Genomic DNA, 18,131 nt, shown 5'->3' on the forward strand with positions numbered 1-18,131 from the left:
TTAAATGTTGTTATGTGAAGTATTCAAGATTTTCTTTGATTTTGACATCAAAGTACCGCTCCAAGGACATCCACTTCTACTTCATCCTTCATCTCTGCTGGTGTTACCTTAACCTTCTTTTACTTCATAATAATAATAATAATAATAATAATAATAATAATAATAATAATAATAATAATGCGGAAATTGAGTTTTACCTCCAGTGCGTACATGTACATGTGAGTATATGTGATGCATAATGTTTGTGTATAAGAACAGTGTCGTAATGATATCGTTATATGCATATATAGGCAGGTAGAGAGAGAGAGAGAGAGAGAGAGAGAGAGAGAGAGAGAGAGAGAGAGAGAGAGAGAGAGAGATGCTTTCGAATGTGTGTGTGTGTGTGTGTGTGTGTGTGTGTGTGTGTGTGTGTGTGTGTGTGTGTGTGTGTGTGTGTGTGTGTGTGTGTGTACAAATATTCAACACTGGAAGAGTATATCCATTTTACAAAGTGAAATATTGCTGAAAACTATTATTTTAGTTTAATAAAATGGGAAGGAAATTATAATACAAAAAGATTAAAACAAAATTTGAAAATGTATAGTTTTGAAGCCAAAGGTTTTTTCTCATCTAATTCCGGCTATTTTTCATTTTTCTTTGAAACTCTGATTCCTTCAAAGCTGTCTGAGAATATAAATTAAATTTCTAGGTTGGCTGGGTCATTGATTCTAAAGAAGGAGAAACATGGAGTATTTTAACGTTATATGAAATTGATAGAGAGCATGGGGAGAAAACACATTTGTTTTGATGTCTATTTTCTTCCATATTTGGTTTTTAATGTTTCAACCATCACAATCTCCAGTGGCTCTGTCTCTGACATATGGCTACAGTCGTGTTTATTTATTGGTTGGTTTAAGGTGGAGAATCAGTAGCTCTATAACTCTTGTGAGATCTTTCAGGTTAGTGAGGTTGAACATCTGGAGATCGGTGGGGTAATTTATGAGGTTACGGGTAGGTAGAGAATTTCCAAAGGGACACGTTCTGTGGAGATTTGTGAAAGAGAGAAGTGCTCTGAGGATGGGATCGGAGTATGCGAGTGATGAGAGTGAGAAATAGCAAGGAGAGACAGAATGGTTTCGGTACGAGTTAACCGTATTAATATAATTATTACTTCATTTGCTGTTATATTTAATCCCTCATATTGGTTATAAATCACCCAATTCAGCAGTACTCTAACTTACCGGGGTTTGTAGACAATGTAGGAGAAATCATGAAGCCTATAACCGCCTCGTTGTAGGTGCAAGGCTGTGACCTACTACTTTGAATATACACACATTCAGTTTTATAAACTAAAATACATTCAACCGTTTCTATGTGCCGAGTGCTAAATATATACACTTATATACGTGGGAGTATTCATTGGAGATATTGATAAGTTCTATTTGTGTGACAGCTGTTGAATATAACGTTTCAGGCCTTGGCCTTCTTCAGAAAATAACAGAAATAATAAAGCGTTTTGTTTGCAAGTAACATTTCGCGGTAATTGAATTTATTGAACTCTGTCTTATGAACAATACAATTCACTAATAGTTTCTTCACATCCCGAATTTTAACTCACTTAAATATAAATTTATTTCTTACAGTTTCTTTTTTGTATAGTTAGTAACCATTAGAAGCATCTAAGTAAATAGTTTTGATAGAACTCTCCCTTCCATGAGCTGACCGCATCGAGGAAATAAGAGAAATAAATATACTGAGCTGGTAAAACTATGCCAAAGCAATGGGTAGCAGGTAAGATGTGGTCCATCTGAGGTGAAATGCAGAGTATTTTCAGGCAGGTCTTTTTTCAGAGCTTACAACATGCTTAGCATCAAAGAAACCAGTAGGCAGAGAGCCATCAGGATGACTGTGGAAATAACAGAGGTTGCCTCAAAGTTGTTGAGGATCAGATGATGCAAACCTGGAAGAAGTGCTAACTGAATACAAGCTAGAGTTTGGATCAAACCTGGCTGGGTCCTACGAGTGATAGTATCTGATGTTGGAAGACTCAAAACACCGAATGACCCTAGAAAACATCACCGTCCAAGTACACCAGAAGATGATGCACAATGATGTATGAAAAAAAAATTTGCTTTGACAGCTTCGAGGAATAAAGAACGTGGATAGTCTCTACTACCATCGACGATACATTTTTCCTATTTTCGACGACAAGATCCACAAATGAGGCAACCATTCCAGCTTAGAGATTTTAATCGATAACTTAATTCAGGCAGCAAATGACAAAGTGTGTTTGATTGATTACAAATCAGAAATGTTATGACAATGTAGTTGAAGCATAACAACTTCATAAATTGTTATGTCACCTCTGTCACACGCAATTCCTCAACATCGATGTTTCTATCCAAATTAAATTTCAGTCTATTCTCTATCAAGTAATATACATGTGTGCGTGTGTATGCATGTTGTATGTATGTATCGATATGAATATAGATATATAGATATATATATATGTATATATGTATGTATGAGTATATGTGTGTTATGTATATATGTGTGTATGCATGTATGTATCTATGTATGCATGCATGAATGCATATGTATGTATTCATGGATGAGTATATAATGTATATATACTCAGACACCAATAAATACATACATATATGTGTGTGTGTGTGTATTTGTAGGTATATGAGTATATATGCACATATATATATACACACATACATACACGCATACATACACACTGTAAGTACAAAAATAAACACACACATGCGTCTATATATGTGCGTGTGACAGAATATCAGGATAAGAGCACGCACACACATACACATATATATATACGCGTGCGCACACACACAAGCACACACGCTTTCGTTATTATCTTTTCCTTTTTTGTAGGATGAAATATTTATTTGCTAGCTTTTAGAAAAGGCAAACTTAGCAATTTCATTGGAATATTTAAATAATTTTCTCGCCTGATTCATCTTTTAGTTATATTGGTTTGTATGAAATGAAGGTTCTGTTAATCTCACCTGGTACCCATCAAACTGTATAGAATCTGTTCATTCAATATGAATACCATTTGAGGATGATAAAACTACATTTGGAGTCTCTAGCGATGTAGTTCCTTTATAGCAATACCATTACTTTAGATTATGTGCAACCATGCGTGACACACACTGCACCACTCATGCATACTTTCCAATCAATATACAACCCCATGAAATTATTTTAGATTAATATTAGCATGTTTATGCATGTTTCCTATTATTGCACCTCAACAACTTTATAGCATCTGTATCTCAAAGGCGAGGCTGCACGTTGTATTTATAGAGTCCAAGCTGTCTAATCATTTTTATCGAAGCCCACATAGGGCAGCCTCTATTTCAACTCTGAACAGTTATCAACCCTATACCTCATTGGTTTCAGTGTGAGAGCACTTATAACATGTTTGGAGCGGAGCAGTTTTAGTTATTATATTTACAATGTGGACGCCATCCAAATAAAACATCAGACTATGAGTCTGGTTTTGTAAATTTTCTCACACAATCATGCCACAACCCATAGCACACACACACACACACACACACACACACACACACACACACACACACACACACACACACACAAATATTCTATCTTCTATCTGTTCTACAGCTACATCAGTCCCTTGTTCCTCTTAAATAGAAAACTATGTACCACCTTTTTCACTCAAATATGTACCATTCCTTACAGTCAGTTACGTACTACTCCACACATTCAGTTATGTACCTTACCTTTCATTCAGCTTTCTACTTCCTCTTACACTTGGCTCTGTAATACTTCTTACACTCGATGCTTTACCATTCCATATATCCAGCTTTCCTTTCCTCATTCATAGTTTCTCACTCAATTTCCCCTATCTCCTTCCCAAAACGGTAACCTTTTGGATCTTCCATTAAAGCATGAACCTGCTGAAGATCATACTCAACATGAATTACATCAACTTCACCAGCCTGAGAAGCTTTGCAACAGATCGTGGGAATGGCTTCATAGCATGGGCTACAGTGCAAAATATTTGATTCATGGTTTTGTTTATTTATTTACTTATTTATTTATTTATTTATTTATTTATTTGATATTTGATCTTTCTGGCTGTTAAACTGATATTTTAAACTGATAAACGTTTTCATGAACCGAATACTAAAATTTCAATAGTAATTGGTAAATCTGTCGTTCGATATTTTATACGAAAATTTGGTTCAGGTTTGTTTAGGTTGAAACCCAGATTTCTACGTTGACTTCGTTTAATGAAAGCCGTTAAGATTAAACAAGGATTCAGTGTGGACGGAAAAGAAATTGAAGAGAAAACTTATAAATACCTTGACTCCAACTTGTTATCGATGACTGACTTCCATATCAGTAATTCGAGCCTTCTCTCTCAATATTTAAGAAAGTAGTAAGGCGCCAAATTAGTAGAATCGTTGACAAAATACTTATCGACATTCTGTCCGTCTTTACGTTATGAGTTCCAATGCTGCCGAAGTCAACTTTGTCTTTCATCCTTTGGGGATCGTTAAAGTAAAGTACCAATTGAACACTGGGGTCAATGTTATTGACTTACCTCTCCCTTGAGATTGTTGGTCGTGTGCCAAAATTTAAAACCAATATTTAAGAATGCAGTATCTTAGTTCACAATACCAAATATAAATCATATAAATCCAATAATAGCCATCAATTTAAAAACATGAATTTCTTTCAATCTTAAACCACTGCAATTAATTCTATTAAATATTTCTATTTTTAATTAATTTTTAAAAAATTTATAATCCGGAGTTGTCTTCCTTTCTTAACTATAATTAGTTATAAAAATTAAAATGTTCTTGAAGTGTAAAATACTTCTTATCACTGCAGGGTATATGTTGATAGTTCTGTTCAGCAATAAAAATGTAGCCGCACTTTCCTATAATCTCAATCTTGTCAATATATTCCATTACAAAAACTTAACGGCTAAACTATTCTAAATATTGTGAAACAGTTGGTCCACCAAACAGTAATCAAACATAAATTTCACCCGCATATATTCTTTTAGTGAATAACCGTCAAGATTGACCTTCAAATATCCTTTAAGTAATCGATTAATACATTATCTATTACTGACGTTGTTGCTTTTAGGTAAACTTTAACGACGTCATAGCGTCTTTATAGACGTCATAGTAATAAAACATATTTGATTTGATGTCATACCTGAAGCAAGGACTCCAATACCCAACTAAACCGCATGTAGGCCAACACACATTGGTATCACATCTGGTTGTATCGATCGTAGTTCATTTACACCTGATCATCTTACAATTATTGACAGCTTTGAAATATCGAGGGGTGTGAACGACAGTGCAAGAGGACACAGTATATATGGATACTTTATTGTCACCATGCGCATGCTATATATATATATATATATATATATATATATATATATATATATACACGCACACACAGACGCGTAGACACACACACACACACAACACACACACACACACACACACACACACACACACACACACACACACACACACACACACACACATTATCTAAGCAGAATGGTATGTTTCCTGTACCATGTGTGTAAGTTCCGATAGTATTTAAAATTGGTCACCCCAAGCATAGAGTTTGTAAACCGTGTTATTGGATCGAGGGTTTTTTGAAGTGACTTAAAAGTTAGGAATGCGTTTGTAAGGTCAAATCAAAAAACAAGAAGAGAGAAAAAAGTCGGGGAGATAATAAAGAAATGAAGAGAGAAAGTGTACTGGCCAGGGGTCAGTCAGGATAAATTGATAGAAGGAATAGGGAGGTGAGGGTGAGAGAGAGAGAGAAAGATATGAGCATGTAAAGAGATGAGAGGGTAAAAAGTAGAGTAGAGGAGTGTGTGGTATGTAGTGATAAAGCCTAAGTGAAGGGCCGAGAGAGGGGGTAGGGGTAGCAAAATGGTGGAATGAAGAATTTAGGTATATAGGTTAGGTTGCTTAGAGGACAGGTCAGTGCTTAGTAGTAGAAGAATATATATATGTGGAGATGTATATCTATGCATATATTAAACATGTATACAGACATTTACACACATCAACACATACATACGCATACAAAACTTATGTAAGTTACATGCAATCCCGTATATTTTAGTCACTTCAAAAACCCTCAATCTAATAACACGGTTTACAAACTCTATGTTTGGAATGACCAATTTTAGATACTGTTGGAACTTACACACAAGGTACAGGAAACGTATACCATTCTGCTTAAATAATGGAACTGCAGATACAATATCCCTGCATTCCTCCACTTCACTCTCTATTTCATATCTTCTCTAGAATAACTATTGCTTAACCATTTTCTCGCACCGTCTCCGATGAAGGGATATATAAAATATCCAGGAAAATAGCTGTAAGACGTATTTATAAATGTTCTAAAATCTTTCACAGCCTTCGATTTTTATCTCATTCTGTTAATTTATATATATATATATATATATATACTTTTTCGGTAAAAAACATTAATGTTAATTTGTAACCAATATTAAACAAATTACAAAAAACATAATAAACCCCAATATATAAACGAACAATATATATATATATATATAATAAACCTAACATGTATAAAATTACAACAACCAAAACAAAAACCAAAGTCAAATTATTTATATAAGAATGCTGTGAATAACTGTTTAATAAAATTATAGATATGGAAAATCTCCGTTCTCCTGGTTATTATTAATACTACTACTTACTCTACGGAAACTATGCAGTCCTGACTAGGAGAATCGGATTTACCAAGTGAGGGAAATCACTAGCTTACTGCTAACTCGGGTGTCACCAACATTCGCGGTGGTTAGCCGGCGTATGAAACTGATTTAAGAGAAAAACGGTAACCGCCAGGATTACCTATCCTTTTGAAATCATTATTTGCTACAAATAATAGGTATAAAAAAAATTTTTTAAAACCTCTTAGCCGCAAAGAAGCACATGTCTCTGTTCTGACAATGGACCTAACCACCACAGCGAGCGAGATCACTATACACGAATTCGAGTTTCGCTGAAAATTAAATCTCTTCAGTGGTGACAACTCCATCGCTGAATGGTTTAGCCAAATTCTGACTCTCGGTATATATATTTACCATTATGAATCAATGGCTGATTCAGCAAAATGGTAACGTGAAAATTATGTAATAACGAAGGTAGCTATAATCAATATAAAACCAAAAACGAAGAATTCAATAGTGACTGACGATGCAGGGTAGCACCTGTATGTATGTATGTATGTATGTATGTATGTATGTATGTATGTATGTATGTATGCATGTATGTATGTATGTAAATGCGTGTGTTCCTATGCATATAGTCGATATATATATATATATATATATATATATATATATATAATTAATTTACAAAAGGTACCGTTAAATCTATTATTATCTCCCTTTCACAAATGGAACTGGTCTTTGGCAATTATTATACATTCTCTAGTAGAGATAGATATGTTTAAGAGACCAAGAATTTATGTTCTATCATATTTGATATACGCATATTTGTCTATGTTGTTCAAATACATACCACAGGACACAAATTACAAAGGCTGTAACAGTTTTCTAGTCTGTTTTGTATAAATCTTTGTCCTTTGGTTATTGTTAGGATTGGACAATTGTTGTGCTGATGATACATAATGAGGTAGAAATGTGTGTTCGTAACTGTCCTCTTATCCCGAAACAGTAGCCTGTCCTTTTCCTTAATGGCATATCAACTTTAAGGAATCCTTGATTCTTGAGATTACCTCCCCTTTTCAAGTGGAACTCGTCTTAATTGCTATTTTGGTAATTATAATTCATCCTTCAAAAGCAGAGATAATTATAATAAGTCAAGAATTTTACACACACACACATACATACATACATACATACATACATACATATATATATATATATATATATATATATATATATATATATATATATATATATATATATATATATATATATATATATACAAACAATCCTTCGATATTTGTGCATGACGTTGTCCCCTCACACCGATACTTTCTAGACTAATACTGAAGCAAGGCCTCTGTGTGTGTGTGCATGTATATATATATATGTGTGTGTGTGTGTGTAGATAGATAGATAGATATAGATATAGATGAGTGAGGGGGAGAGAGAGAATGCATGAACCCCATATTTATGGACACTATGAGTATCGATAATATGACTGGACACTAATTGTGTAGACATAAAAGAAATATGTATCGACATTATATATATATGTGTATATATATATATATATATATATATATATATATATATATATATATATATATATATATGAGTAATATATGTATAGACTTGCATACCTGCACACTATGTGTATGGACATTATTATCATCTCTTCCCACTATAACTCCTCCTTGCAAAATAACTGTACAGATTCAGCAGAATTAAATCCACAAAACACCTTTTTCTTCTTTATCACTTAGCCTCTCATCTTTCAGATTCTTGTTAATGTCATATTCTTTGGTTTTACCATTAGCAAAACTATCGACTTTTTATCCTAATGGTTCCATTTATTTCTAACCATGCTGGTGGTAAGGCGTTCTATGACGTAAGCTTCAAAACAGCATATGTTGATAATTCTCATATACCACCCACATCTCTATAATTTCCCTGTAGAACCTTATTTCTCACCTAATTCTCCAACCACCTTCTCTCCATTAACTTGATATCGCCACTAACTCATATCCTTCACTCTCGCTTACGCGCACGCACTCTCCCACACACACGCGCACGCACTCTGACTTGCACATACTTACATATACATGCGCGCGCACACACACACACACACACACACAGACTCTCATACCCATTCACCCGCACTCACACACTCTCAAAGCACGCACTTTGATATGCACGCACATACACGCACATAACACACACACAAACAAATGCACACACACAATTGCACACACCTCGCACGCACGCACGCGCACACACACACACACACACACACACATACACACACACACGTATGCACACACTCCTACACGTGCGCGCCAGTCAACGAAGGAGGCTGTATGCAGTAGGTCAACTTGTTAGGAATAGAATGAAATTTCGCTCAAATAACATCTTACGATTTAAAATGTAAGTAACACAATAATATATGCTGTCCTTTTGATAAGATAGATCACAGCTTGAATGATTATAATGACACCAAGTCCACCAGTTCAGACCCAAGGCTAAAAACTTACATTATACACCCCTCTCTTAACAATCAGGCCGCAACCCCCAAAATTGCGACTTCCTCTTCAAGAAATATTATGTAAATCTTGTCACTGAGACTGAATAATTAAGTATAGTTCAAAATTTTTGTGTACAGAATTTTATATTAAATGTTTATAACATTTTAAATACGATTCAACCATGTTTAGCCTCGCAGCATAGTGGTAAAGCTTTATGTTAAGGCATTTTTTTTTTTTTGTCCTGAGCAAGTTTTATTGAATAGTTATAGAACACAAACACTATGAATCTGTCAGAGTCAACTATTATATAATATTCCTTTCTACTATAGGCAAAATGCCTGAAATTTTTTTGTGGTGGAAGGATATAGTCGATCACATCGTCTTCAATGCTCAATAGTTCTTCATTTTATCGACCCTAAATGAGGAAAAGCAAAGTCAACCTCGGCAGAATTTGAAATCAGGACATAAAAGCTGGTAGAAATGCTTCTGAGCATTTTGACCAGCGTGCTCACAAGTCTGTCGGTTTTCCACCTTACTCTTACATAATATTCTTTTCTACTCTAGACACAAGGCCCGAAATTTTCGGGGAGGGGGCCAGTCGATTAGATCGACCCTGGTACACAACTGATACTTAATTTATCGACCCCGAAAGGATGAAAAGCAAAGTCAACCTCGGCGGAATTTGAACTCAGAACGTAAGCATTTCGCCCGGTGTGCTAAATTCTTACATAATATTGGTTTCAAACTTTAGCAGACGGCTACCAGTTTTAGAGGAGGGGTAAGTCGATCACATCGACCCCCAGCACTCACTGGTACTTATTTTATTGACCCCAAAAGGATGAAAGGTTAAGCTGATCTCGGCGGAATTTGAAGTTACAACGTCAAGACGGACGAAATGCGGCTACGCATTTTGCCCGGCGTGCTTACGATCCTGCCAGCTCGCCAGCAATTTCGGGGGAGAGAGTAAGTCGGTTACATTGACCCCAGTACTCAACTGGTATTTATTTTATCGACCCCAAGAGGATGAAAGGCAAAGTCGACCTCGGTGGAATTTGAACTTGGAACGTAAAGATGGATGAAATTCCGTTAAGCATATTGCCCGGCGCGCCAACGATTCTACCAGCTCGCCGCCTTACACTTACATAATAATAATCATGCTGCGCTCGGGGTTAATTTTTTTTATATATTATCGATAGTACAGTGGACAAAATATATGTAAATTTTGTTTCGTCTTTTTGTGGCCTGAGTTCAAATCCCGTTATTGAAGACAGTTCGTCGATATTGATGATAATCTAGGGCGAATAACTCCCACAGGTCTTGCTAATATAGCATTTACTATTTTGTTTTGTATTGAGAATACTCTACATATGGGTGTGTGGAGTGCCTGGTTGTATATCAGAACACCCAGGAAATATGCGCGCACGCGAACATACAAGGCTAATTTGTCGTATTTAGTGGTGGAGAAGGTAGTGATGGGAATTAACGAATTCTTGTCATCAAATAAAAGCAGATACGAATTTAATATTTTCAAAGTTTCATATAAAATGTACTCCTCAATATTGTAGCCAATTTTGAAAACAATGGCCTGTGCACAGTATATTTAAGACAATTTTCCTTTTGGTGTGTGTTCCAGGGGAGACCAAATTTTCTGTGTTGAGAATATACTCCAATCAGCAGGTCTAGATTTTGAAATAAACTCCTTCACTCAAACTGGACTCTTCTAAGTGCTACACCCTACAACTGTGTATCATTTACAAGTAGACCTTATTCCTATAGCTGAAAGGATTTGCAGGTACAAAAGCTCTGACCCTTTCTCAATCATTCAAATAATCTGGCATATTGCTTTATAAATTCTTTGTTTTGGTAGTGGAGTAACTGCTAATAAATTTTAAAAAAAACAACTAGGAATTTAATATAAATCCACAAGACCGTTGGTTTGTTGAGACATTGTAAGAGTTACTCCAGAGAGCAAAAGATAATGGACCAAGAAATATCTGAGAAAAGTTAGCTCCAGAACAATTCATATATATTTTATTGTATTGTATATGTTTTTTATGTAAACGTGATGAAACATAAAAACAAGTATATTAAATAACATAACCCAGTAGTAAATTTGAAAAAAAAATGTTAATTTCTACAAATGAAATTTGAATAAATAGTTAAGTAATTTGCATATTTAATTACGTATTGCACAGGTTTTTGTTCTAAATGCAAGGGCTTGGCACAAATAACCAGCATATCAAATTTGATTGGTGTGTTAATTACAAATGATAGATTTCATTTCTACATGTTAATTAGTTTAAGTTACTTATTTCTACGACTATTTCTCTATTTACGAATGAAATTTTTGTTGCAAACTGCATTTTTTAGTTTGTTGTACAACTACTCCACGAATTTCACATAATTTGTTTATAAACTAAAAAAAAAAAAAAATTTTTTTAAATGCGTGAAAACGCTGTTATATCTCCTGGGGCTTTTTAACCAATTTATGTACGAAATTGTTATGTATTTTTTAGTTAATTTATGCAAGTTGTTATACGTGATGTGATTTTTCGCAAATTTATGCCGCTACTATTTTAAAATACACGAGCCTAAAATCATAGTAAAATCCTTTTTGACTTAATTGCCTGTCACAGCAAGACTTCGTATCTTTTAAAGAAACTATAGCTCACAATATCTCCAGAAAATGTTGTCCTACATAGACAATTTTTTCATAAAATGTAATCATTTGCGAAGATCTTTAAAACGCCATTTGTTTTCTACGTCTATGTTTCAATATTTGGTATACTATACGTATTACTATTTCTGTATGTTACTTAGGTCCTGCTGTTTTATTATTATTATCATTATTATGTTTGACTTTTGTTTTGCATTTGTACAAGTTGGATCCAAGTCTCACCCAGAGACCTCAAGAGACAACAAGTTAGAAGTTATTAGCATTTGCTGAAAACTCTCAGCTTATTTTGCTGGGTATGATGGAAAGTGAGGCCTGTCCACAGCCAGCAGACTAAGGTGACACTTGTTTATTGGTCGTACTTCAAGAACCCTGCGAAGAATTCTTGCAGTTCCAAGTATTATTATTATTGGAATGTGGTGATCTGACAGAAAATCGTTAGCACGCTGGACGAAATGCTTAGCAGTATTTCGCCCGTCGGTCTGTTCTGAGTTCAAATTCGACTGACGTTGACTTTGTCTTGCTGCCCTTGTGACAAAATTTGAAACCACTATTATTATTATTTGATGAAAACTCTCAGCTTATTTTGCTGGGTATGATGGAAAGTGAAACCAGCAGACTAAGGTGACACTTGTTTACTGGTCATACTTCAAGAACCCTGCGAGGAATTCTTGCAGTTCCAAGTATTATTACTGGAAGGCGGCGAGCTGGCAGAATCGTTAGAACGCCGGGCAAAATGCTTAGCGGCATTTCGTCCATCTTTAAGATCTCAGTTCAAATTCCGCCGAAATCAACTTTACCTTTCATCCTTTCGGCGTCGATAAATTAAGTACCAGTGAAACTCTGGGGTTGATGTAATTAACTAGTCTCGTCCCCCAAAATTTCAGGTCTCGTGCCTATAATAGGAAGGATTATTATTATTATTATTATTATTATTATTATTATTAGGTCGACTTCGCCTTTCATCCTTTTGGGGTCGATAAGTACTAGTCAAGTACTTGGGTCGATGTAATCGACTATCCCTCCCACCACAAATTCCAGGCCTTGTGCCTATACTAGAAAGGATCATCATCATCATCATCATCATCATCATCATTATTATTATTATTATTATTTTTATTATTATTATTATCATCATCATCATTGTCTAAGGCGGCGAGCTGGCAGAACTGTTAGCACGTCTGGCGAAATGCTTAGCAGTATTTCGTCTGCCTTTACGTTCTGAGATCAAATTCCGCCGAGGTCGACTTTGCCTTTCATCCTTTCGGGGTCGATAAATTAAGTACTAGTGAAGTACTGTAGTCGATGTGATCGACTTACTCCCTCCCGCAAAATTTCGGGCCTTGTGCCTATAAAAGAAAGGATTATTACCTCCGCTTTAGCGAAGGCGGGAGTATTGTTTTCAGTCGTGTTTGTTTGTTTGTTCGCCCGTGGACAAGATATCTCAAGAACCGCAGGATGGATTCGGATGAAACTTTCAGGATTGTTTGGCCTCGTGACCAGCACGAACTGATTAGATTTTGGGATCGATCCGGTACCGGACAAAGATTCTGGATTATTTTCTTGGTTTTTTTTTTTTTTGAGGGGGGGTTGCTTAATTTTTGAGAGCGGTCGGGCTCATTTTAGTATTCTCGTTTGTGACAGCAGTCGAGTTTATTTCAGATATTCTCATTTTAAAAATCATCTCTGGCTAACCTGTTAAGAGAACGTTGGCGTTGTTGTTAGTGTTGTTTTTCAAATCATTTGATTCCGATCTATGTTAGAAATGTGTTCGCTCCATGTGAGTTTTGTTGTATTGTATTGTTAATTTACTGAATTGTTGAACTGTTATTAACTGGAATTGTTGAAATTGTTGTTGTTAACTGGCTTTATTTTTAATTCCCCATTTATGGGTGAAGTTATGAATAATACCGTCACGGAAAGTAAACCAGCGGGCAGTTACGCTGCGGTGACTGGCAAAGGCCTGTCAGTGGAGGTACTGCAGGTCCAAGAAATCGAATTAAAGGAGAAGAATTTTTTAAAATATAACGGTTTGCTGAAGAAGGAGGGGGACAGCCTGAGGTTGACGCCCCCTAAAGAAATACTTGAAAAAACTGAAAAAAGGACAATTATTTACAGAACGTTGAATGTGACAACGAAAAAAGTTGAAGTAGCAGCGGAGGAATCGGTAGAGGAATGTCTACGAGAGATAAAGGATATAACGACATATTACACCAGAGGAAGGAAATACTGCACAGTGGAGGTACGCTTCGTAAGCGAAGAAGAAGCGAGGAAATGCTCCACTGTGCTTTTGAGATCAGCCGAGTGGGCACTGCTACCTACTTACTGTGGCAAACGTACAGCCAGAGTAAGACTAGGTAGAGTGCCCCCAGAAATTGATGAGGCGTGACTGATGGCAGCCATCCTCTAGAACACAGAGGAAGACACTCAGGTATTGAAGATATCGAGAACGACAGAGGTGAATTGCTGGGGGGTATGGACTGGAGGTGTCGGTCCAAAGCAGCCTGCCGGACCTCCACAAAATTGCGGAAGAGCTGGTGCTACCAGATGAGACAAGATTAAGAATCGTGGTGGAAGGGAGATCTCTGGTATGTTATTTATGTGGAGTAAGGGGGCACATGAAAGCAAAGTATCCCCAGAAACACGACCAGGAGGAGGCGAAGAAGGAGCATGAGAAAGAAGAGGGCGCAACAGCGGAGGAGGAAATGGAGGGAAAATATACAATGGTAGAAAGAAAGAGGAGTTATGTGGAATCTCCCCGTAAAAGCCCGAAGAAGAAAAGAAAGGCAGAGAACAAGAACGAGGAAAGAAAGAATGAGGAGCCAAGTGAGGAACGAACACAAAGACGGTTGCCTTCAACTAGTAAGGAGGAGGAAGGACGGAAGAAGAAGAAGAGACATGAATGTGAGACGGAAGGACAGAAACAAGAATACCAGCAGCAGAGAAAGAGAGTGGTGAGGAAGAGCAGAGAGAACCACCGAAGGGGAAATATGAAAGAACTATGATAAGTTACAAAAAAAAGTGTAGAGATAGAAAATAAAATTTCAGAAATGAAACATGTAATAAGAGTTAAAGTGGCTGACAGTGAGTTCAATCGAGATGAGAAAGCGGTGATGTTGGAAGAAGACAGAGCAAGAAGGTTGCAGGAAATATTTGGTGACAGGAAAGTGATAACAGGAATTCGATTTCGTTACGATGAATTGCCACCAGTGGTAATATTTGACGATTTGATGAAACATATGGTGTGACTTTGTGTGGATTTTTTAAACAAAAGGAAAACTAACAAGATACAAGACTGATAAGCACACACTTTATTTAAAAACAGTAAAATGAAACTACTTGCTTATGTGGGGCAAGTAAGTCATTCCATCTTCATTTTCATTTATATTCATAATTCATTCGTTATATGTTTTTATGTACCTCCAATGTATTGTTTTGTCTATCTTTTGTGTTGTCCCTTCTCTATGAGGCCTTGTGCCTAATTAAAGAAATAAGGACGTTAGCGTTGTCGTTAGTGATTTATTTGTGTTCGTGAGTTGGAAGTGTAAACGCTTCTTGTGAGTACCGTTTTTGCTTAACTGTCATTATTGAATTGTTGTACTGTTGTTACTTGTTGAACTTGTTACCGTTTTTTTAAATTTTCTTCCCCATTTATAGGTGAAGTGGTGAATAATATGGAAAGTACACCAGTGCTGCGGTGACTGGCAAAAGCCTGTCAGCGGAGAGACTGCAGGTTACAGAAATTAAATTACAGAAGAATTTTTTTAAATCAATGACTTATTGAAAAAGGAGGGAGATAGCCTAAGGTTGACCCCCCCCCCCCCCACCACCACCACCAAAGAAGGTAACAGTTGTATACAGAACATTAAAAATTGCAACAAAATAAGTGGAAATAGCTGCAGTAGAGGTGGTCGAGGAGTGCCTCAGAGGAATTAAGAACGTAATTATATCCATAATTCATTCGATGTGTGTTTCTATGTACCCCAATGTATTGTTTTGTCTGTTTTTGTGTTGTCCCTTCTCTACTGAGATCTTGTGCCTAATTAAAGAAATAAGGAAGTTGGTGTTACCTTGGCGGAGGTTTGTGTCACAGGTGGTTTGAGTTGTTTTTTGTCATGTTAGACATAATTCATAGTGTTAAATATTTGTTTGATTAATTGTTACTGTTCAAATTGTTGCTAGTGCTATTTTGAATTGTTTTTCCCCATTGTGGGAGAAATGGAGAAAACGCCAGCAGCTGGCTACAGTTATGCGGCTACAACTGGAAAAGGGATAGACGTGGAAACGCTGGAGGTACGAGAAATAAAGGTTGAACCTCGAAAAATGAAGGAATGCGAGAAGTTGCTGGAAAGAGACGGGAATACACTGAAATTAACACCGCCTGTGGAACTAACAACCAATGTAATGAAAAGAACAGTGATATATAAGACAAGAAGATAGCAACAAGGAAAATAGAAATAGCGACAATAGAGGCTATTGAAGAATGTTTGAAGATTATAAAAAGACTAACCACAAAATTGTAACAAGAGCGAAAAGTACGCTATTGTGGAGGTGCGTTTTGCGTCAGAAAAAGAAACAAATAAGCACTCCACGGATGCAATAAGATCGAAAAAATGGGTACTTTCGCCATCGTACTGTGGCAAACGTGTGGCCAGGGTGCGAGTTGGCAAAGTGCCCCCAGAGCTGAACGAAGCATGGTTGATGATAGCCAAAATGTATGACATGAATGAGGAGGCCAAGATACTGAAGGCCACAAGAACCCAAAGAGTTAACTACTGAGGATATGGAATAGAGTTAACCGTTCAAGCAACAGTGGAAGACCTAAGCAGAATTGTCGAAGAGATAGTGCTGCCCGATGACGTAAGATTGAGAGTGGTGGTGGAAGGCAGGCCACCTATATGTTATACATGTGGGGAAAAGGGCCGCATGAAGGCGAGATGCCCCCCAGAGGGAACAACAGATAGAGCAGACGGAGAGGAAGGAGAACACGGACCAGGTGTTATAGGTCGAGATAAAGGAGAAAGCAACAGAGGAGGGGTTCACGGTGTTTAAAAAAAGAAAGAGAAGTGGGAGAGTGAGCTCTCCACCAGAGCAGCAAAAAGAGAAGAAAGAAGATATGGAAAAGGAGGAGACCAGAAGGAAGACGAAATGGTGGTGGAAAAAATAAGCGAAAAGGAACTTGAAGTGTTCAAGGAGGAGTTGCATAAAGAAGAGATATTGGTGAAGACACCGGTTGTTCCAGTGGAGGAAGAAAATTTAGAAACGCAAGTGGAGAGAGTGTTCAGAGTAGTGAAAGAAAAGAAGAAGGTACCAAGAGCGGAGCAGGAAAAGAGAAAACTAATAAGAAAAGGAAAATTTCGATGGAATTGTGTGACGTACACAAAAAGCAAAGAAACTGAAAAGAAATTATTAAAGTTTAAACATATTATACGAGTAAAGTTGCCCATGGATGTGTATTCCGAGAATGTGAAGACCACCGTGGTTGACAAGAACACCTACAATAGACTAAAAGACATGTGTGGAGAAGGGATTGACCCGTCAGGAGTGTTAGTGGAGTTTGATGAATTGCCACCTGTAGTGGAGCTAAAAGATTTAGAACGTTTCATGAGATGTTAAAAAGGAAAAAGTAAGTAAAATTATTGTTTTATTGAAGAAAGAAGGAAAAATGTAAAATTGTTTCATTTAAAAATAAAAGAGGAAAAAAACGAGATTAAGAAAAAACAATGAGATAATAGAACGATTGTAAATAGTTTATATAAACGGTAAAATGATACTGCATGGGAGTGGGGCCCATACAGCCATTTCATTTTTCATTTTTATATAACATCTCATTTTCATTCGTTTTATGTTTTTGTCCCCACTGTGGTGTTGTGTCTGTCTTTGTAGTGTCCCCTCTGTGTTGAAGCCGTAGTGCCAAAATAAAGAAACATTGGCGGAAGTTTGAGCTCTCTGAGTTCTCTTGTTGTTATTATTATTATTATTATTATTAAGTGAGAGAGCAGTACATTCAACCAAAATGACACTGGAGTAAGATATACTAAGCCCATTATACCCATCATGACTACATGTCTAATAAGAGTACACCAGGCACATGCATTACAACCATATGTGCGCAGCATGGTGATCTCATATCAAGATAAACAGCACATGACCCTGCAGGTGAGGCCCAGTGAGAATTTTCTTCAGGTCGAGTAGACCATCCCGCTTAAGA

At 36.6% G+C, this 18,131-nt stretch overlaps 1 long non-coding RNA gene across 5 annotated transcripts in view; it reads right to left on the bottom strand.

The window, feature by feature from the left end:
- LOC106881658 (uncharacterized) overlaps positions 1–5,147 on the bottom strand; it is a 197,742-nt gene extending 192,595 nt beyond the window's left edge. For all 5 annotated transcript variants that reach the window (XR_016242229.1, XR_016242225.1, XR_016242228.1 and 2 more), the window contains exon 1: positions 4,341–5,147. This is a non-coding gene — a long non-coding RNA (uncharacterized LOC106881658). The remainder of the gene's footprint in view (positions 1–4,340) is intronic.
- Between the last annotated feature and the right edge of the window lie 12,984 nt (positions 5,148–18,131).

Source organism: Octopus bimaculoides, chromosome 6 (genome assembly GCF_046866305.1).
Source record: "Octopus bimaculoides isolate indiv1 chromosome 6, ASM4686630v1, whole genome shotgun sequence".
In the NCBI taxonomy this organism is placed as follows: domain Eukaryota; kingdom Metazoa; phylum Mollusca; class Cephalopoda; order Octopoda; family Octopodidae; genus Octopus; species Octopus bimaculoides.